Source organism: Oncorhynchus masou, chromosome 19 (genome assembly GCF_036934945.1).
Source record: "Oncorhynchus masou masou isolate Uvic2021 chromosome 19, UVic_Omas_1.1, whole genome shotgun sequence".
In the NCBI taxonomy this organism is placed as follows: Eukaryota; Metazoa; Chordata; class Actinopteri; order Salmoniformes; family Salmonidae; genus Oncorhynchus; species Oncorhynchus masou.
The window spans coordinates 29,433,861-29,456,711 of record NC_088230.1 but is presented as its reverse complement, the minus strand read 5'-3'; the positions used below and the strand labels follow the sequence as shown (position 1 = coordinate 29,456,711).

General features: G+C 41.2%; 1 long non-coding RNA gene across 1 annotated transcript; it reads right to left on the bottom strand.

The window, feature by feature from the left end:
* Nucleotides 1-1,566: 1,566 nt before the first annotated feature.
* On the bottom strand, nt 1,567-21,456 carry LOC135505589 (uncharacterized). Its single transcript, XR_010450294.1, has 4 exons — nt 21,286-21,456; nt 19,753-19,853; nt 7,631-7,746; nt 1,567-1,629 (listed from the first exon to the last, which is right to left on the bottom strand). It is a non-coding gene; the product is annotated as an uncharacterized LOC135505589 (long non-coding RNA).
* Between the last annotated feature and the right edge of the window lie 1,395 nt (nt 21,457-22,851).

The following is a 22,851-nucleotide window of genomic DNA, read 5'->3' as shown; positions in this document are numbered from 1 at the left end:
ATATAGTCTACCTACCCTTTTTGAGAGGAAAGAACCCCACCCCCATTTCTCATGTAGTGATGTGTGGGACAGAAAGTCACCGACATATCCATGGGTTGCTGGGGGATCTCCACTTGCAGTGAGTATATACGTTCATACAGAACCACCATACAGTAGTTTGCCTCGTATTTCCCACTAAAGGTTAAGCAACAAGTAACATACATTGTGAGAGATTCTTAATGACAGGGCCTTCCTTTGAAATCAGTGGGATCTGAGTCCATTAATGTAAAATGTTTGCATTTGACACATTACTATACCAGACGTGTGAATTTATCTTTACACATAAGGATTTTTTTTTTTTAATCTATCGAATACCGAGTTCTAGGAAACTCATAATTCTGTGTGGTGACATGACATTTAAAATAATAATTTAAAAAAAGTTTGTTTGTTCACCATCAAATGTGAATAGTTCTTCATAAATTCCTCTTTTTCATTACAGTGTGAGCAGAAATTAAGATTATTGAAGAAATCTCAAAATATTGAGATGATTTCTTGAGATAAGAATCTAATCTTGTCTGTTTGTGCAGTACACTTACCACACATTTTCTTAGAAACTGATCGCTGAACGAGTTTCTGAGAATGTCTTGAACAGAGATTCAAAATACATATATAAGATTGTAATTTCATCTCATTTATTAACCAATGTAGTTTTTATTTTGATTAACGGGGACTTCATTTTTTTCCTTTGGCCTGCATCGCAGGGCGTCACTACAGATCCGGGTTTGAGCCCGGGTTGTGTCGCAGCCGATCGTGGCCGGAAGTCCCAATTGTGTGCACGAGGCGGCACCCGGTTTTGGCCCAGCGTCGTCCGGGTTGCGGGACGGTTTTGGCCCAGCATCCTCCTGGTTAGGGGACGGTTTTGGTCCAGCGTCCTCCGGGTTAGGGGACGGTTTTGGCCCAGCGTCATCCGGGTTACGGGACGGTTTTGGCCCAGCGTCGCCCGTGTTAGGGGAGTGTTTGGTCCAGCGTCATCCGGGTTAGGGGAGGGTTTGGCCGGCCAGGATGTCCTCGTCCCATCATGCTCTAGCAACTCCTGTGGCGGGCTGGGCGCATGCACGTTGACACGGTTGCCAGTTGGACGCGGTTTCCTCCGACACATTTGTGCGGTTGGCTTCCGGCTTAAGTGAGCAGTGTGCCAAGAAGCAGTGTGGCTTGGCAGGGTCGTGTTTCGGAGGACACATGGCTCTCGATCTTCACCTCTCCCGAGTCCATACGGCAATTGCAGCAATGGAACAAGACTAACTACCAATTGGATATCACGAAAATTGGGGAGATCTAAAACACACACACAAAAAAACACAAAATAAAAAAAAATACTTCAAAATGTACGTCCATCCCTTCACAACAGCGGCTGGTAGTTTGTTATGAGCAAGTTGTAATGAACACGATGGTAGACAGAACTGGTTTCAAGCACAGGGCGCAGCAAGTGTTTATTGTAATGGACCACAGGAGGAGGCAGGTAGCTGGGTCCAGGGGCAGGCAGAATGTCAAACACAGGGGGTCCTAAAAGGCAACAGTACTGGCAGGGAAAAGGATAGTAACGTCGTCCGGGAGATCAGGCAATAGGTTGATAACAGGAAATCCAATAGGCTAAAGTACAGGCAGGGAATAGGCAAAAGGCATAGTTAGTGAGGCAGTCAAAAACTATCATACACGGGAAGAGTAAATTACAGGGAACCCCAAGCGCTTCAAATTAAAGTGTGTCATAAAACAAACAATACCTCACAATGATGCAGTGCAAAGAAATGAACTAAATAGTGTGTGATAATGACATACAGGTGTGTGAACAGGTGATCAGAATTCAGGTGATTGGGATCTGGAAAGTGAGCTGCGTTCAGGGGATCTACGTGTTTGAGAGTGTGAGTTGGAAGCAGACGTTACACAAGTCACATCTTTATACAACAGATTGACACTCAATACAAGCATTTATTCAGAAAATAAACTTTCTGAGAGGTATTTGATTGGTGGGGCATGGAGGATTGGTTGCAAAATACTAAAACAGGTGCTTTTCATCAAAATTTCATCCTCACAAAAAGGTGTGAGAAAAGGTTGGCGTTTTGATGGTTTACCTCAGTCATTCTCAACCAGGTGGCCTTTTATAAAAGCGTTTCAGTGGGCCTATGAACTGAAAGCATTGATAACCCCTGGTTCACCCTGATTGAAATCCCATGTTTGCCGGCCTCTGCCACAGAGTGTTGCGTTGTGGGCGTCTGAAGACAAAGCACCTATCCAGTGGTGGAAAAAGTACCCAATTGTCATACTTGAGTAAAAGTAAAGATACCTTATTAGAAAATGACTCAAGAAAAAGTGAAAGTCACATAGGAAAATACAACTTGAGTAAAATTCTAAAAGTATTTGGTTTTAAATATACTTAAGTATCAAAAGTAAATGTAGTTGCTAAAATTGACTTAATATAAAAAGTAAAAGTAAAAGTATGAATAATTTAAAATGTATAATATTAAGCAAACAAGACTGCACAATTTTCTTGTTTTTTTTAAATTTAGCCAGGGTCACACTCCAACACATCATTTACAAACAAAGCATTTGTGTTTAGTGAGTCCGCCAGATCAGAGGCAGTAGGGATGACCAGGGATGTTCTCTTGATAAGTGTGTGAATTGGACCATTTTCTGTCCTGCTAAGCATTCAAAATGTAACAAGTAGTTTTGGGTGTCAGGGAAAATGTATGCAGTAAAAATTGCATAATTTAATTTAGGAATGCAGTAAAGTAAAAGTAAAAGTAAAAAAAAATATAAATAGTAAAGTACAGATACCCCCAAAAACTTAAGTACTTTACACCACTGCACCTATCTCTGTGGGATGGTGTGGTGCGGCTGTTGGGGCTGTGAATTCACCCGGCAGGGACTTCACAATGCCTGCTGCTAAGAATAATGTGTACAGCCACCTGCATGTATTTAGGCATACTCATATTTGTTAGGTCTTCACTTTATAATGCATTCATTTTGATATCCAATATTAACTAATCCAAGATACTTGTAAACAAACAGAGGCTGGCATATTTGTCGACAGTCCAGCCAGAGTCAGGTAAACAGTACATTGTGACCTGGAGGATCTGTAGTGCAGTAAATCTCAGGGTTTTGTCTGTACTGTACCTGGTAAACCCAGCAAGGGTTTTGGCCTCCATGACCTGGACTAGTGCCAGCTGGGTCAGTGTACTCTGTTACGTCCATCCCATCCTCTAGTGTTTCAAGGGAGTTTCGCTTTTGTATTCAGAGCAAATTATTTAGAAGATTCTTACACAGGTGTCTGGGTATCTTTCCTGTTAGGGCTGAATTTCAGCAGAAATAAGGAATGTGCTTGGGCTGGTACAGTCAATAGCCTCTTGGCAAATGTGAGATGCTTTATCAACAAAGACAGAAGATCATTTATGCTTAGGAACACAAATTGACAAAGGGCAAGTCCTGTCTGGGGTTTTAGGTAGTGGGCTCATGTGGCCCCATTATCAAAAAAGGACATGGCATTGAGCTGAACTTATGGCCTTCTGTGAAAACTATCTATTACTCCCTCCCTCCCTCCCTCCCTCCCTCCCTCCCTCCCTCCCTCCCTCCCTCCCTCCCTCCCTCCCTCCCTCCCTCCCTCCCTCCCTCCCTCCCTCCCTCCCTCCCTCCCTCCCTCCCTCCCTCCCTCCCTCCCTCCCTCCCACCTCATCTTTGCTTTTTCCAATAGTAAACTGATCTAAAATACAGTAGGTTTCTCTGAGAAATTAGTGTGTAAATCATGAATCATCTCTGAGCAGAGTTTCTGTTTGCATGCGAGTTAGAGATGCACCATTTACCATGCATGAATGAATGAGCAAATGTTGTGTATCATCTACCAGGTGTTGGCAGTAACAATAGGCCAGACATAGACAGGGATATATGTGGTTTACCCCACATATCCTACCATGAATGTCACAGTAAAACCTTTAAATAACTCCCATGAAAACCCCTCAGAAAGACATTGACACAACCCTTCAGGGAAGCTATCTACTGTATATCCACTATGGACTGATGGGCTCAGCATCATTGTAAGGTCCCACATAAGAGAGCCTGTAATAAAATATCCAACACAAATGGGCAAAGCCACAGGAACACTAGACCTCAGTGTGGTGGGCGAATTTAGTAGGCCTGACCCAAATGGCACTATATTCCCTATGTAGTGCACTACGTTTGACCAGGACCCATACGGTAGTAGTGCACTATGTATGGAATAGGGTGCCATTTGGGATGCAGATATATTGCCTGCCAATGCAGATATATTGCCTGCCAATGCATTTCCCTGTGTTAAATAATTGCAGGCCTGTACAGTGGGTTATACTGTATATATATATATACACACACACACTAAAAAGTTTTAGAACACCTACTTATTCAAGGGTTTTTCTTTATTTTTACCATTTTCTACACAGACAGTGTTACCAGCAAAGCATCCCCACACCATAACACCTCCTCCTCCATGCTTTACGGTGGGAAATACACATGCAGAGATTATCCGTTCACCCACACCGAGTCTCACAAAGACACAGAGGTTGGAACCAAAAATCTCCAATTTGGACTTCAAACCAAAGGACACATTTATATTGTCCATTGTTGGTATTTCTTGGCCCAAGCAACTCTTCTTCTTAATGGTGTCCTTTAGTAGTGGTTTCTTTGCAGCAATTCGACCATTCACACAGTCTCCTCTGAACAGTTGATGTTGAGATGTATATGTTACTTGAACTCTGTGAAGCATTTATTTGGGCTGCAATTTCTGAGACTGGTAATTCTAATGAACTTATCCTCTGCAGCAGAGGTAACTCTGTGTCTTCCATTCTCGTGGTGGTCCTCATGAGAGCTAGTTTCATCATAGAGCTTGATGGTTTTTGCGACTGCACTTGAAGAAACTTTCAAAGTTCTTGAAATTTTCCATATTGACTGACCTTCATGTCTTAAAGTAATGATGGACTGTCATTTTTATTTTTTTATTTGAGATGTTCTTGCCATAAAACAAACTTGGTCTTTTACCAAATAGGGCTACCTTCTGTATACCAATCCCACCTTGTCACAACACAATTGATTGGCTCAAATGCATTCATTCACTTTTGACAAGGCACACCTGTTAATTGAAATGCATTCCAGGTGACTACCTCATGAAGCTGGTTGAGAGAATGCCAAGAGTGTGTAAAGCTGTCAGCAAGGCAAAGGGTGGCTATTTGAAGAATTTCAAATACATTTAGATTTGTTTAACACTTTCCTGGTTACTACATGATTCCATGTGTTATTTCATAGTTTTGATGTCTTCACTGTTATTGTACAATGTAGAAAATTGTAAAAATAAAGAAAAACCCTTGAATGAGTAGGTGTTCTAAAACTTTTGACCGGTGGTATATATATATATATATACACATATATATATATATATATATAGTGCCTTGCGAAAGTATTCGGCCCCCTTGAACTTTGCGACCTTTTGCCACATTTCAGGCTTCAAACATAAAGATATAAAACTGTATTTTTTTTGTGAAGAATCAACAACAAGTGGGACACAATCATGAAGTGGAACGACATTTATTGGATATTTCAAACTTTTTTAACAAATCAAAAACTGAAGAATTGGGCGTGCAAAATTATTCAGCCCCTTTACTTTCAGTGCAGCAAACTCTCTCCAGAAGTTCAGTGAGGATCTCTGAATGATCCAATGTTGACCTAAATGACTAATGATGATAAATACAATCCACCTGTGTGTAATCAAGTCTCCGTATAAATGCACCTGCACTGTGATAGTCTCAGAGGTCTGTTAAAAGCGCAGAGAGCATCATGAAGAACAAGGAACACACCAGGCAGGTCCGAGATACTGTTGTGAAGAAGTTTAAAGCCGGATTTGGATACAAAAAGATTTCCCAAGCTTTAAACATCCCAATGAGCACTGTGCAAGCGATAATATTGAAATGGAAGGGGTATCAGACCACTGCAAATCTACCAAGACCTGGCCGTCCCTCTAAACTTTCAGCTCATACAAGGAGAAGACTGATCAGCGATGCAGCCAAGAGGCCCATGATCACTCTGGATGAACTGCAGAGATCTACAGCTGAGGTGGGAGACTCTGTCCATAGGACAACAATCAGTCGTATATTGCACAAATCTGGCCTTTATGGAAGAGTGGCAAGAAGAAAGCCATTTCTTAAAGATATCCATAAAAAGTGTTGTTTAAAGTTTGCCACAAGCCACCTGGGAGACACACCAAACATGTGGAAGAAGGTGCTCTGGTCAGATGAAACCAAAATTGAACTTTTTGGAAACAATGCAAAACGTTATGTTTGGCGTAAAAGCAACACAGCGCATCACCCTGAACATACCATCCCCACTGTCAAACATGGTGGTGGCAGCATCATGGTTTGGGCCTGCTTTTCTTCAGCAGGGACAGGGAAGATGGTTAAAATTGATGGGAAGATGGATGGAGCCAAATACAGGACCATTCTGGAAGAAAACCTGATGGAGTCTGCAAAAGACCTGAGACTGGGACGGAGATTTGTCTTCCAACAAGACAATGATCCAAAACATAAGGCAAAATCTACAATGGAATGGTTCAAAATAAACATATCCAGGTGTTAGAATGGCCAAGTCAAAGTTCAGACCTGAATCCAATCGAGAATCTGTGGTAAGAACTGAAAAATGCTGTTCACAAATGCTCTCCATCCAACCTCACTGAGCTCGAGCTGTTTTGCAAGGAGGAATGGGAAAAAAATTCAGTCTCTCGATGTGCAAAACTGATAGAGACATACCCCAAGCGACTTACAGCTGTAATCGCAGCAAAAGGTGGCGCTACAAAGTATTAACTTAAAGGGGGCTGAATAATTTTGCACGCCCAATTTTTCAGTTTTTGATTTGTTAAAAAAGTTTGAAATATCCAATAAATGTCGTTCCACTTCATGATTGTGTCCCACTTGTTGTTGATTCTTCACAAAAAAATACAGTTTTCTATCTTTATGTTTGAAGCCTGAAATGTGGCAAAAGGTCGCAAAGTTCAAGGGGGCCGAATACTTTCGCAAGGCACTGTATACTGATATATATATATATATATATATAGTATATATTATACAGTATGTATGTGTGTGTAATATATGATATAACTAATTATTTTTAAAATGTCAACAAAATGCCTCTCTCACTGACAGATTTACATCAAGTGTCAAACTGCTTGAGGAAGTAAACAACACTGGCGCTGCTGTGCCAAAGGGCAGCAGGAAACCTAAAACCCTCTTCTCCTTCCTCCCTCTCTCTCTCTCTCTCTCTCTCTCATGCTCTCCACCCCTCCTCTCACCTTTTTTTGCAGGATGAGAAACAACTTGTCAGAATAGCAACAGAGCCTCTGATCCCCAGAGGGAGCATTGGATCTCAGGCGTATTCAGACAGGCCATAGTCCTGACAATCAGGCTCCACTGGTACCTTTACTGTACCTCATCTCCCGCCCTTCTGCTCACTGTGCTGCATTAAGTGTATCATATCCCTCATAATTTGATAGCCGTCTGTAACACATTAAGTCACCATCCTACAGCAGATGCTGCAGGTATAAGTCACCCTCTCTCTCTCTCTGACTGTTAGATGACTTCATTACCTGAGGGCGGTGTGATCACAATGAGCCCAGCCGTCCTCCCATTCTTCCTTCCACCAGCTTCTACTGCTTGAGGGTCTCTGATATTGAAGTCATTGCATTGCTCATCCAGTCCTGTGCTGAAACCAGAGAACAAAACCACATCAAACAATCCCATAGGGGAAGAGTAATACTCATGATCAGTGTGTTAATCTAATACATTTTGAGACTAATCATAGAGCACAGTTGTTCCTGGCTTGTTTACACCTGTATCCATTTAATTGATTTCGGTGGGCTTATTAGCCTCCGCTGTCTGCTAGTCTCTGTGCGGGATTGTTTGCTGTGGTTACTTTGTTAGGGGTGCGTGTCTGCACCACTGGGTTTTCTTTCTCACGGTAGTTATACCGTTTTGGTATGTGTTTAGGAGTAGAGGTTTCTCCTCAGTGTGTAGCGTTTATTTCCCTGTGTGTGGCGACCTCGTTTGGGCGTGCCTCCCCCCATGTTGTTGTTTAGTTATATATTTATATATATAACAGTTATAGTAGTAGAAGCTATCAAATTTGACCTCTGGTCCTCCTTATTTTCATGTTCTCCTCAAACTGAAAAGACCATAGGCTACAGGCTTGTCCGTGTTCAACTATGCCTCATAAAAAAAATCCAGAAGAAGCCTGTGAAAGGATCGAAGCAGGAGATGAGAAGCAGGTACAGGGAGTGAAGGTTTAAAAACTGATGGACATGAAACAGAACAGGAACCCATAACAACAATTAATGCGTACACAGGGAACAGAAATATATACAGGGGTAATCAACCATGAGAAGGAGTCCAGGTGAGTCCAATGAGCACTGCTGCATGTAATGATGGTGACAGGCGCAAGTAGAGACGGGTATCCTGGCAAGAGCAGAGCAGGCCGGGGCTCAGGGTTGGAATATCCGTTGCCGTATGTAACGCAGCCTAGCTGTATTTACACCCTCCCAGCAGTTATCTAAGAAATATAACTTTGCTCTGTACTTCTCCGAGTATGCACTTCATTGACTATAAGCTATGCATAATTTGATTGAGACCACACTAAATAGCCTATAGGCACACTTGCTATTGCGTGCCCAGCGGAGAATCAGAGATGAGGGGCGGCATCGGACACACGTCAATATATAGCCTAATAAGCAACTCATTCTAAAACACAGAAATATAGACATTTCATCAATTACAAATTACACGACACTCCCCTGGATTAGATTTAAGAAAAATACTAAATCCTTCCCATGACTGAAACTATGACACTCCCACATTTTGCTCCAAATTTCAATCCACCCCTAAGAGCCCAGTAGCAGTGGCTTGTGGCTGCAGTAATAATATAATGAAAGGAGATAAAATAGCCCAGAGGCTCCTGTGGGATTCATTTAGGGGGAACCTTACCCTACTGCGTCAATGTGTCACGCACTGATCTGTTTCACCTGTCCTTATGATTGTCTCCACCCCCTCCATGTGTCGCTTATTTCCCTGTATTTATACCTGAGTTTCCTGTCTCTCTGTGCCAGTTCGTCTGTGCCAGCGTGTATTTCCATGCGCCTGCCTTTTCTATTCTCTCTTTTGCTAGTCCTCCTGGTTTTGACCCTTGCCTGTCCTGACTCTGAACCTGCCTACCTGACCATACTGCCTACCCTGAACCTTTAGCCTGCCTGCCACGCTGTACCTCCCGGAATCTGACCTTCTTATGATCTTTTTGCCTGTCCACGACCATTTTCTTGCCTGCCCCTTAGATACTAACAAATATCAGAGACTCAAACCATCTGCCTCCCGTGTCTGCATCTGGGTCTCGCCCTGTGGCCTTGTACAATGCTCTGTGGTAATACAATCCAATAGTTCCCAAACCGTTTCTGTCTGCCGTGCTCATGACCCACCTCAACAAAAACTTGTCTTATGACCGAACAATATTTCTGGCCCACCTAAATCCTCAGGCAAAATTTGCATTATGGCTAAACAACATTTCTCTACCCACAAATGAATCTCACATAACAGGTAGCCCAAGGAGGATCAAGTCATGAGCCTTCCCACTGGACACACACTGGATTAATCAACATTGTTTCCAATGTAGAATAGACGTTGCATTGACATCTGTGCACAGTGAGTTTCGTCTAGTTAGTAGATACAAAATACCCACCGTTTGAGGAACATTGGGTTACGAAGGGAGGATATATTACTTTCAAACTTTCAAAGTTTACCAGTAAACCACCAGAATTGTGGAATATTTCAAGGATTTTATGTAATCTATCACAAGATATCAAGTGTCCCTTTGAGGTACTATAGTTTATCACAGGTGTCTGTCATCATCTCTGGCTTTATCACATGCAAAGTATGTCAAATAATTCAATAAAATATACAAATAAAAAATAGAATGACAAAGCTGTAAAACTATCCTAAATATAAACCATCAATTTAGAGAATACCATTGGTGTTATATTATAAAAGATATATTAAATATCCTTTATATATTTTTTTCAGACTATTTATTTTACAATGTAAATATGTATTTGTTGTCAATGTTTTGGCTTCAAACTGGTGGCAGTTATGAAAAAAGTAAATAGTTGGAAGAGCTATTTTCTCTCCCATATGATCTATCTGCTAGAAACTCATGGACAATATGGACACCGATATAAAAAATCAATACTATATAGGAATATTTTCTTTTTAAGTTATTCAAGCATAAATGACAAAAGTGACCATAGATTGCTACCTGTTAATTACCAAAATTACTGAAGCTGGTATGCTGATGCTGGTAACTTTGGTAAATGACCTGTAGCTTTGCTACCCTAGTTGTACCATTGGTTGGCAGTTTGTGGGTGCAGAAGGCTGGGATGCAGAGGCACAGTGAGAGAGTAAGAAGGAAACACAGTGGGAAACATGATGAGTCACATATCGGCACACAGTGGAGAACATGATGAGTCACATATCGGCACACAGTGGAGAACACGAGTCACATATTGGCACACAGTGGAGAACATGATGAGTCACATATCGGCACACAGTAGAGAACATGATGAGTCACATATCGGCACACAGTGGAGAACATGATGAGTCACATATCGGCACACAGTGGAGAACATGATGAGTCACATATCGGCACACAGTGGAGAACATGATGAGTCACATATCTTCACACAGTGGAGAACGTGAGTCGTGTGCATACTGAACTTTACACTCCCCAAATCCCCCCTAGCATACAGTAATGTTTTCATTTAATTCTATCATTAAACCGGCAACAGTATGAGAGGAAAGTTTCCCTCAAACACCAGATTTGGGTATGCACTGAGATAATCTTCCAGGAATAGAATCCGATATATACTTGGCAGCGGTGGGCAGTGGGCTGCTTTAGCCTGGTTAAGGTCATGACTACTACATGGGAATACAAGGGGAATTTGGAGGGAGAGATCCTCCCGTCCACTCCCACAGTAAGGACAACAGAGTGTGTTGGTGATGACGAAGACCGCACTTCATGTGCCAGTAGTCAAACTGTGCCAGTCATCTCTTCTAGTCATTGTTGCTAGACTAGGCCTATAAATGAACTATAAATAGGTATTTAGAGTGTAATCCAGTCGATTAATAGAATTTTGATGATAAAGCAAACATTGAATTCTTTATAGATTAGCATAATGGTGCAAATAGTTTTTGGGAGGATAAAACTAGAACCAACTGAAGGTTTTCTTTATCTTAATCCTCACGATGAACTCATCCTCCTCCTTCTCTTCTTCTACCTACACTACAGTGCAAAAGTTTGGAGTCACTTAGAAATGTCCTTGTTTTTTAAAAAGAAAGTTCTGTTAATGTGACTCTGTACGTCTCTGTAGATACTCCATTAAAAATCAGCTGTATCCAGCTACAATAGTGATTTACAACATCAACAATGTCTACACTGTATTTCTGATCAATTTGATGTTATTTTAATGGACAAAAAAACATGCTTTTCTTTCAAAAACAAGGACATTTCTAAGTGACCCCAAACTTTTGAATGTATATATTTTCTTTGCTTTCCTGCTCCCACACATTCCTACTAAAGGGAAGGAGCTGTAGACATTGGCATCTATGTAAATAACATATTTAAACAGTGCATGGTCTCGCAAAGAGGAGCTCCGGAATTTCGTCGGGGAATTTCCCACCGTGTTCAAGGGTATGGCACATCTCCTTCTTGGAATTAATCGTATGGCACATCTCCTTCTTGGAATTAATCGTATGGCACATCTCCTTCTTGGAATTAATCGTATGGCACATCTCCTTCTTGGAATTAATCATATGGCACATCTCCTTCTTGGAATTAATCGTATGGCACATCTCCTTCTTGGAATTAATCGTATGGCACATCTCCTTCTTGGAATTAATCGTATGGCACATCTCCTTCTTGGAATTAATCGTATGGCACATCTCCTTCTTGGAATTAATCGTATGGCACATCTCCTTCTTGGAATTAATCGTATGGCACATCTCCTTCTTGGAATTAATCGTATGGCACATCTCCTTCTTGGAATTAATCGTATGGCACATCTCCTTCTTGGAATTAATCGTATGGCACATCTCCTTCTTGGAATTAATCGTATGGCACATCTCCTTCTTGGAATTAATCGTATGGCACATCTCCTTCTTGGAATTAATCGTATGGCACATCTCCTTCTTGGAATTAATCGTATGGCACATCTCCTTCTTGGAATTAATCGTATGGCACATCTCCTTCTTGGAATTAATCGTATGGCACATCTCCTTCTTGGAATTAATCGTATGGCACATCTTCTTCTTGGAATTAATCGTATGGCACATCTCCTTCTTGGAATTAATCGTATGGCACATCTCCTTCTTGGAATTAATCGTATGGCACATCTCCTTCTTGGAATTAATCGTATGGCACATCTCCTTCTTGGAATTAATCGTATGGCACATCTCCTTCTTGGAATTAATCGTATGGCACATCTCCTTCTTGGAATTAATCATATGGCACATCTCCTTCTTGGAATTAATCGTATGGCACATCTCCTTCTTGGAATTAATCGTATGGCACATCTCCTTCTTGGAATTAATCGTATGGCACATCTCCTTCTTGGAATTAATCATATGGCACATCTCCTTCTTGGAATTAATCGTATGGCACATCTCCTTCTTGGAATTAATCGTATGGCACATCTCCTTCTTGGAATTAATCGTATGGCACATCTCCTTCTTGGAATTAATCGTATGGCACATCTCCTTCTTGGAATTAATCGTATGGCACATCTCCTTCTTGGAATTAATCGTATGGCACATCTCCTTCTTGGAATTAATCGTATGGCACATCTCCTTCTTGGAATTAATCGTATGAAACATCTCCTTCTTGGAATTAATCGTATGGCACATCTTCTTCTTGGAATTAATCGTATGGCACATCTCCTTCTTGGAATTAATCGTATGGCACATCTCCTTCTTGGAATTAATCGTATGGCACATCTCCTTCTTGGAATTAATCGTATGGCACATCTCCTTCTTGGAATGAATCGTATGGCACATCTCCTTCTTGGAATTAATCGTATGGCACATCTCCTTCTTGGAATTAATCGTATGGCACATCTCCTTCTTGGAATTAATCGTATGGCACATCTCCTTCTTGGAATTAATCGTATGGCACATCTCCTTCTTGGAATTAATCGTATGGCACATCTCCTTCCTGGAATTAATCGTATGGCACATCTCCTTCTTGGAATTAATCGTATGGCACATCTCCTTCCTGGAATTAATCGTATGGCACATCTCCTTCTTGGAATTAATCGTATGGCACATCTCCTTCCTGGAATTAATCGTATGGCACATCTCCTTCTTGGAATTAATCGGGAGGGAAAGATGTTTATCTGGTAAACACTGTTTCTGAGAAAGAGGAACTTCTGTGGAGGTGCTCAGGTATTCTTACTGTATAATGACCAAAAGCAAAGCAGATGTTCTTTCTATGGTCACATGGCTAACAACTACTAGTTAGGTAATGCCGTTGCACAATGCCTGTTATCTCGGCTCTGAACGATAGATGTCACTACTAGATATAAATGTGTCGGCTCCAAAAGAATACAGCATTTTATTCTTATCGCCACTTAATACCTCCTTGTTGGCTACCTCACTTTTATGTACATTTGGACTGGATCCTATTGGACTATCTATTTAAAAAAAACGGATTTCCAGTCACCTTTCTTCTAATCTCAGCACCCAGAACCTGTCACAAGAGACTATATTCTGTCTATGAGGGACTGCACAGGAATTCAGAGTTAAGAAGCATAGGCCTACATGAATAGTTCCACTAACTACTCACTAGCTACTCACTAGCTACTCACGAGCTACTTCATACTTGAGTAAAAGTAAAGATACCCTAATAGAAAGTGAAAGTCACCCTGTAAAATACTTGAGTAAAAGACTAAAAGTATTTGGTTTTAAATATACTTAAGTATCAAAAGTAAAAGTAAAATCATTTCAACTTCCTTATATTAAGCAAACCAGACTTCACAATTTTCTTGTTTTTCATTTTATGTACGGATAACCAGAGGCACACTCCAACACCTAGACAATTTACAAACAAAGCATATGTGTTTAGTGAATCCGCCAGATCAGAGGCAGTAGGGATGATAAGTGAATTAGACCATTTTCCTGTTCAAATATAATGAGTACATTTGGGTGTCAGGGAGTAAAAAGTACATTATTTTCTTTAGGAATGTAGTGAAGTAAAAGTAGCCATAAATAGTAAATGACAGATACCCCCATCAGTGGATAGGCCTACATGAATAGTCCCACTAGCTAGGCCTACACAGCTAAACTAAATAGTACTACAGAGTGTCTGTTAATTGTGTTATACACACACACACACACACACACACACACACACACACACACACACACACACACACACACACACACACACACACACACACACACACACACACACACACACACACACACACACACACACACACACACACACACTATAAGGGCTAAGGGCACAAGGCGAGACCCAGATGCATACACGGGAGGCAGATGGTTTGAGTCTTGATATTTATTAAACAATCCAAAAGGGGAAGGCAAGAGAATGGTCGTGGACAAGCAAAAGGTCAAAACCAGTTCAGAGTCTAGGAGGTACAGAGCTGCAGGCAGGCTCGAGGTCAGGGCAGGCAGAATGGTCAAGCAGGCGGGTACAGAGGTCAGAAAACAGGCAAGGGTCAAAAACCAGGAGGACTAGCCAAAGAATTGAAGCAGGCGTACTGAAAAACCACTGGTTGACTTGAAAAGCATACAAGACAAACTGGCATAGAGAGACAGGAAACACAGGGATATATACACCGGGGATAATAAGTGACACCTGGAGGGGGTGGAGACAATCACAAGACAGGTGAAACAGATCAGGGTGTGACACACACACACACACACACACACACACACACACACACACACACACACACACACACACACACACGTACACACACACACACACACACACACACACACACACACACACACACACACACACACACACACTGTATACACACACTGTATAACACATGCATTGCATTCAGAAATTATTCAGACCCCTTGTTTTTACAGCCTAATTCTAAAATGTATTAAATAGTTTTTTCCCCCTCATCAATAAACACACAATACCTCATAATGACAAAGCAACAACTGTTTTTATAATATTTGCAAATGTATAAAAAAACTGCAATATCACATTTGCATACAGTACCAGGCAAAAGTTTTGACACACCTACTGAAGACATCAAAACTATGAAATAACACATATGGAATCATGTAGTAACCAGAAAAGTGTTAAACAAATAAAAATATATTTGATATTTGATATTTTCAAGTAGCCACCCTATGGCTTGATAACAGCTTTGCACAGGGAAGGGGTCTGAATACTTTCCAAATGCACTGTAGACTGTATATAAATCTAACATTGGGCATATGATTCTGACCCCTGTTCATTTCTACTGTGTTAAATCACCTAAGTTTCCACTTGGGACAAATCAAGGATCTCAATAATTATGTTGGCTTTTACTCGAAAAACAAAATTGCCCATGTGTTTTCTTTTGTTTTAAAGGGAAGGACTGTGTTCCTTTGTGAGAACAACTTATGTAATTGCTGGCTACAGTAAAACGGTAGTAAAACATCCTCTTGATCGTTCATGGGTGTGGTTGCATAGTAGAGTAGAGGCCTAGGCCATAGTATGTGTGTGTGTGTGTGTGTGTGTGTGTGTGTGTGTGTGTGTGTGTGTGTGTGTGTGTGTGTGTGTGTACGTGTGTGTGTGCGTGCGTGTGTGTGTGCATGTGTGTGAGTGCTGTGTTTTCTAAATATACAAAAATAACCCAGTGTTGTTTCCTCCCTCCCTGACCTCACCCATAAGGCCATGTAGTGTGGGACATACAGTGCCTTCAGAAAGTATTCATACCCCTTGACTTATTCTACATTTTGTTGTGTTATAACATGAATTCAAAATGGAATAAAATGTTTTCTCTCTCTTACCCATCTACACACAATACCCCATAATGAGAAAGTGAAAACATGTTTTTAGAAATGTTTGCAAATTTAGTGAAAATAAAATACGGAAATATCTCATTTACATACAGTACCAGTCAAAAGTTTGGATACACCTACTCATTCAAGGGTTTTTCTTTATTTTTAACAATTATTTTCTACATTGTAGAATAATAGTGAATACATCAAAACTATGAAATAACACATATGGAAATATGTAGTAACCAAAAAAGTGTTAAACTTAAAATATATTTATATTTGAGATTCTTCAAAGTATCCACCCTTTGCCTTGACGACTACATTTCACACTCTTCGCATTCTGTGAATCAGCTTCACCTGGAATGCTTTTCCAGCAGTCTCAAAATAGTTCCCACATATGCTGAGCACTTGTTGGCTGCTTTTTCTTCACTCTGCGGTCCAACTCATTCCAAACCATCTGAATTAGGTTGAGGTTGGGTGATTGTGGAGGCCAGGTCATCTGATGCAGCACTCCATCACTCTCCCTCTTGGTAAAATAGCCCTTACACTGCCTGAAGGTGTGTTAGTTCATTGTCATGTTGAAAATCAAATGATAGTCCCACTAAGGGCAAACCAGATGGGATGGCGTATCACTGCAGAATGCTGTGGTAGCCATGCTGGTTAAGTGTGCCTTGAATTCTAAATAAATAACCGACAGTGTCACCAGCAAAGCAGAGCCAATTTCATCATAGTGCTTGATTATTTTTGTGACTGCAATTGAAGAAACTTTCAAAGTACTTGAAAGATTCCAGATTGACTGACCTTAATGTCTTAAAGAAATGATGGACTGTTGTTTCTCTTTGCTTTCCATAATATGGACTTGGTCTTTTACCAAATAGGGCTATCTTCTGTATACCACTCCTACCTTGTCACAAAATAATCAAATGGCTCAAAAGCATTAAGAAGGAAAAAAATTTGAAGAATCTCAAATATAAAATATATTTTGATTTGTTTAACACTTTTCTGGTTACTACACGATTCCATATGTGTTATTTCATAGTGTTGATGTCTTCACTATTATTCTACGATGTAGAAAATAGTAAAAACAAAGAAAAACCCTTGAATTAGTAGGTGTGTCCAAACCTTTGACTGGTACTGTAAGTATTCACCTGTCGAGTCAATACATGTTAGAATCACCTTTGGCAGCGATTACAGCTGTGAGTCTTTCTGGGTAGGTTTCTAACATTGGGGCGGCAGGTAGCCTAGTGGTTAGAGTGTTGGACAAGTAACTGAAAGGTTGCAAGATTAAATCCCTGAGCTGACAAGGTAAAAATCTGTCATTCTGCCCCTGAACAAGGCAATTAACCCACTGTTCCGAGGCAGTCATTAAAAACAAGAATTTGTTCTTAACTGACTTGCCTATTTAAATGAAGGTAAAATGAGAATGTTGTAGATTTGGCCTTTTGTTTTAGGTTATTTTCCTGCTGAAAGGTGAATTAATCTCCCAGTGTCTGGTTGAAAACAAACTGAACTAGATTTTCCTTTAGAATTTTTCCTGTGTTTAGCTCCATTCTGTTTATTATTTGTATCCTGAAAAACTCCCTAGTCCTTAACAATTATAAGCATACACATAACATGATGCAGCCACCACTATACTTGGAAAGTGGTACTCAGTAATGTGTTGTATTGGATTTGCCTCAAACATAAGACTTTGTATTCAGGACAAAAAGTTAATTCCTTAGATTTTCTATTTTTTTTATTACTTTACTGCCTCATTGCAAACAGGATGCATGTTTTGGAATATTTTTATTATGCACAGGCTTTCTTCTTTTCACTATGTCAGTTAGATTAGTATTGTGGGGTTACTGCAATGTTGTTAATCCATCCTCAGTTTTCTCCTATCACAGCCATCATTCATCCTCCTCCTCTCCCCTGTAACTATTCCTCAGGTCGTTGCTGCAAATGAGAACGTGTTCTCAGTCAACTTACCTGGTAAAATAATGGATAAATTTAAAAAATAAACCTCTGTAACTGTTTAAAAGTCACCATTGGTCTCATGGTGAAATCTCTGAGTGATTTCCTTCCTCTCTGGCAACTGAGTTAGGAAGGACGCCTGTGTGTTTGTAGTCTCCATGCTCAAAGGCATATTCAATGTCTGCTTTTTTACATTTTTACCAGTCTACCAATAGGTGACCTTTGCGAGGCATTTGAAAAGCTCCCTGGTCTTTGTGTTTTAATCTGTGCTTGAAATTCACTGCTCAACTGAGGAACCTTACAGATGTGTGGGGAACAGAGATGAGGTAGTCATTAAAAAACAATGTTGAACACTATTATAGCATACAGAGTGAGCCCATGCAACTTATTATGTGACTTGTTACGCAAAATCTTTACTCCTTAACTCATGTAGGTTGCCATAACAAAGGGATTGAATACTTATTGACTCATGATATTTCAGCTCTTCATTTTTTATTACATTTTTGAAAAACAGGATTCCACTTTGACATTATGGGGTATTGTGTGTAGGCCAGTGACCCCAACACATATACATTTAATACATTTTTATTCAGAATGTAACTCAACAAAATGTGGAAAAAGTCAAGGGATGTGAGTACTTTCCGAAGGCACTGTAGCTCTCCCTCCCACCCACAACTCCCTGACCTCACCCATATGACCATGGGGTGGCAGGTAGCCTAGTAGTTAGAGCATTGGGCCAGTAACCGAAAGGTTGCTAGAGCAAATCCCCAAGCTGACAAAATCTGTCGTTCCGCCCCTGAACAAGGCAGGTAACCCACTGTTCGTAAGCCGTCATTGTAAATAATAATTTGTTCTTAACTGACTTTCCTAGTTAAATAAAAAAAATGTAGTGTGGGACATACTGTAGCTCTCCCTCCCACCCACAACCAAGGCTTGAAGTACTTCCTGGTCCAACATTTTCACAACACCCAAATCTCACCATTCCCTAGCCGCAATCCAAACAATGTGTCTTCAACACGACGGTAGACCTACAATACTATGGTATCACCATGAGCCTGGCAAGGAAGGCTTCATTCACCCAAACTATTTACCTTCAATTTCTTAATTATCTTAGTTTCTTAAGTCTGGTGGCCAGGGTTTTTTCCTCAGTTGATTAGAATTAATGCAGAGATCAACGGAACACAAGACCAACAGATATAGATATAGATATAGGAGAATGTGAGGAGAGGAACACTTTTCTTTGTAGAGCCAGACCGTGTCATTGAAGTGCATTTGAGAGTTGGACAATCGGAACATCTTGTCCAGGGCAAAAGGATGGTGAAAAGGACTACAAACCTCCTGAGTGGGACAGGAGGAAATTCCCTGCTTTTGTTGTGCCTTACAACAACCCACGCAACATGGGGCGGTAAAACCATACATATTTTTAGCGCAGGTGGGTATAATGACCTGCTAGCCACACTCATTAAAGTCTAAACTGCTATTCACATTTTTTGTACTGGATTTTCATGTTAAGGCTTTGAGTGGCTGTGTTTGTAGCTGCATGCAGCGAGGCTCTGCGGTGAGATTATTTTCATTCTTCCCTAACCAGAGTGAGGAGAGGACACGTGGTGAGGTGTAAGACCTTGGGGTATTGCACTTAATACTTCTGAGCTGAAGACAGAGCTTGTCTCTCCCTCAGATTCAGTATATTTACCTTGACTGGTGCTTTTATATCTGTCTCTTTCAACCTCCCAACACAAAGTCATTGGTCCCGCGCCTCCGTCTGTCCATCTGTTTGTCTGTCTCACTGTCTGTCTGTGAGGAAGTGAGGATAGATGCATAGAATTGGGGGAAGGATGGGGAGATGAATGATTAACGGAGGAAAGCGAGCACCTCCCTTTGTTCTGACTTCTTCAGGGAATCATTATACTAAACAACGTGTGGCGGCACAGAGAGGAATTCCCCCTGTTCAACTTCAAACTATCACAGATGTGCATCTGGTCTATTTGTACTACATACAGCTGGCCCAGAACTACCCAGAACCCCCATCCTTCTCCACGGTATAGTAGTGCTATTGGCCTCCGCTCTGCCCTGCTCTGAATCTGGAAAATCACTTTAGCTGGACATAAACAGAGCCAGTACCAGCCCTAGGCCAATCCTACTACACACAGACAGAGGCAGAGCCAGCACCAGCTCAAGCCCTACTTCTAGCCAGGCCACCAATTGCAGACTCAGAGCAATTGGCGGATACATGGGAGTCAGTCTCAGTCTCAGTCTCAGTCTCAGTCTGTAAAGCACATTATCTGCTGCAAGCTGGTATAAAGGATGAAAGGTGGTGGAGGGAAAGTCTGGGGGATTTCAGAGAGATCTACGGTGGCCAAATCAGGAAGCAAAAGTCCTACTAGAGGTCAATGGTCATTTGGCACCTCGCTCTGTGAATTAGTGAAGTAGTGTTTCTCATTACACACTGCAGAGTGTGCATCCCAAATGGTACCCTATTCATGACACCCATAGGGCTCTGGTCAAAAGTAGTGCACTATATAGGGAATAGGGCACACACTTAGAATTTCTCTGCCATGTCTGATGAGAAACAGCGTTAGCCAGGGCTTTATAATTGGTTTCTGGTTTAATGGACATTTGGCCCATGAATATATCAGCAGCTGCAGGTTAGTATAGTTTGTGAATGCATGGTTGCATACTATGTGTCAGCTATGGTGGCACCTACTGTATGTTATTAGCAGCCTTGCTGCTGTGTGTAGGCTGTGCAGAAAGGAGGCCGTGCAGATCAGTGGTGTCTGGGACTTTCCAGACCAGGGTTGTGTGTGTGAAGTGCACTAGTACAGATTGTGCCATTAACGCAACTGAAGAACGCACTTAGCAAGTCTGACCAGACAAGCAACATTGACCTATTACAAAACAGCCTGCTCACACAACAACAAAAAAACAGCCTATATGGTACTCATTGAGGATCTAAAATTATCCCCATTTCATTTTGCCTTTGATGCCATTAAAAATCGTTTGAAGTTATAAGAACTATTAAAGAAATACCACCATGCTGTTTAGGTTGCTACTTTATGCTGTTTTATGGAATGTGCCTCATGTTACTAAAAGACCAGTCTTCTCCTAGCAGTATGCAAAGTATACAATTCAAAGCAATAAACTTCAGATTATGACTAGAATGTAACATGCAAAGTTGAGAAGTTAGACACAATAACACTTTGCATGAAACTGCGCAATACCAACTAACATGCATGTTGTCCCTTTCCTCCATTTGGTCTGCAGGAATGTGTTAAAATGGTCTTGAAGGGTGTTCCTCAGCTCCAAGACTTCCATGCCATGCATTCCAGGTTTGTAGTATTCTTATTCTATGTTGTTTTGCCCCAGGAGAGACAGGGAAGAAAAGGAGACCACGATTTTAGTCAGGCTGTTAGTAACCTTATAAGGAAGCATTCACACACATACACACAGACAGACAGACAGACAGACACGCACACACACACACACACACACACACACACACACACACACACACACACACACACACACACACACACACACACACACACACACACACACACACACACACACACACACACACACACACACACACACACGACTGGGTGGTGTGGAAATCCCCTTCTCCTCTGACTGACAGTAGGGCCTAAATAAGAGGCTTGGCTGACCGCAGCAGAGCCCCACTGTGGAGGAGGCAGAGAGGGGGATGGCTGCTGCTATTCTCATCTCTCAACTCAGTGGGCGTCTGGCTGGGCTGGTTGGCTAAGCAGGTAGCTGTTCAACTCTGCTATGCCCTCCTATTAAAGAGTCTGCTCTAGTGATTACTGTGCCATCTGGAACTAGAGGATGTAGTTACATCAGCTATGAGAGCTAGAACCTGGACGACTGTGTGTTTCTGCTTTAGCAAAGTCGTCAGGCCTTGTCTGACAGACTCAACCAGCCAGGTACCATTCGTCTGGTCCTATACTACTCCATGTGCTGCAGCCAACTCCTTTATACTGGAGTTGTCATGCCAAACAGTGGGACCAGGCTAAGGTACAATGGCTGGATGAGGGAAATGAGGAAGATGCACGTGTTGTTCCCAGAGATATATGTAAATATTTGAGATATAAAGTATAAGCAAATATTTGACGCATGCATGCAAACACACACATACACAAGAAATGGCATTGTGGCGTTAATCTGGATTTTCCCTCCTTAATCACACACATTATCACACACCCTGTCCCAGATAACTGCTGTGTTTATCAATGTCTGCCAAGCTCAGGCCAGGGAATAAGAGGATCTTCTCTTCTCTTCACACACAACTGCCAAAAGACTTCCAACAGGCTTAGAATATTTTATAGGTAATGTTCTGAGATAATCTTCCTCAGCTATCACTTTTTGTGAATTGTGAAGTATTTGTGTAATCAAAACAAGCACATAAAGGCTTCATATTTCATAGAGGTCATGTTAACTGACTGATATTATCCTAAACCCGTGTTAACCTCAGACCTTATTTTTGGCATTTATCCCAAAACCCCATTCATTACCCCCATAGCAATGGATGAATGAACCAGAGGTAACTCATTTTTGTTTTTTAGAACTACAAGATGGCGAGCTCTATTCCTTGTCTCACAGTAACCCCTCAGCCTCCTTTGTAATTATACAATACCACCCTCTAGTGGAATATTTGTGTATTGCTAGTCTTTGGTCACTGTAGATTAGAATTTCTAGAATCTAGTGGAATGACAGTGTAGCGTCTCGAGTTGGTCACCCAATAGTTACAGAGCTGTTACTCTAACATATCATCTAAACC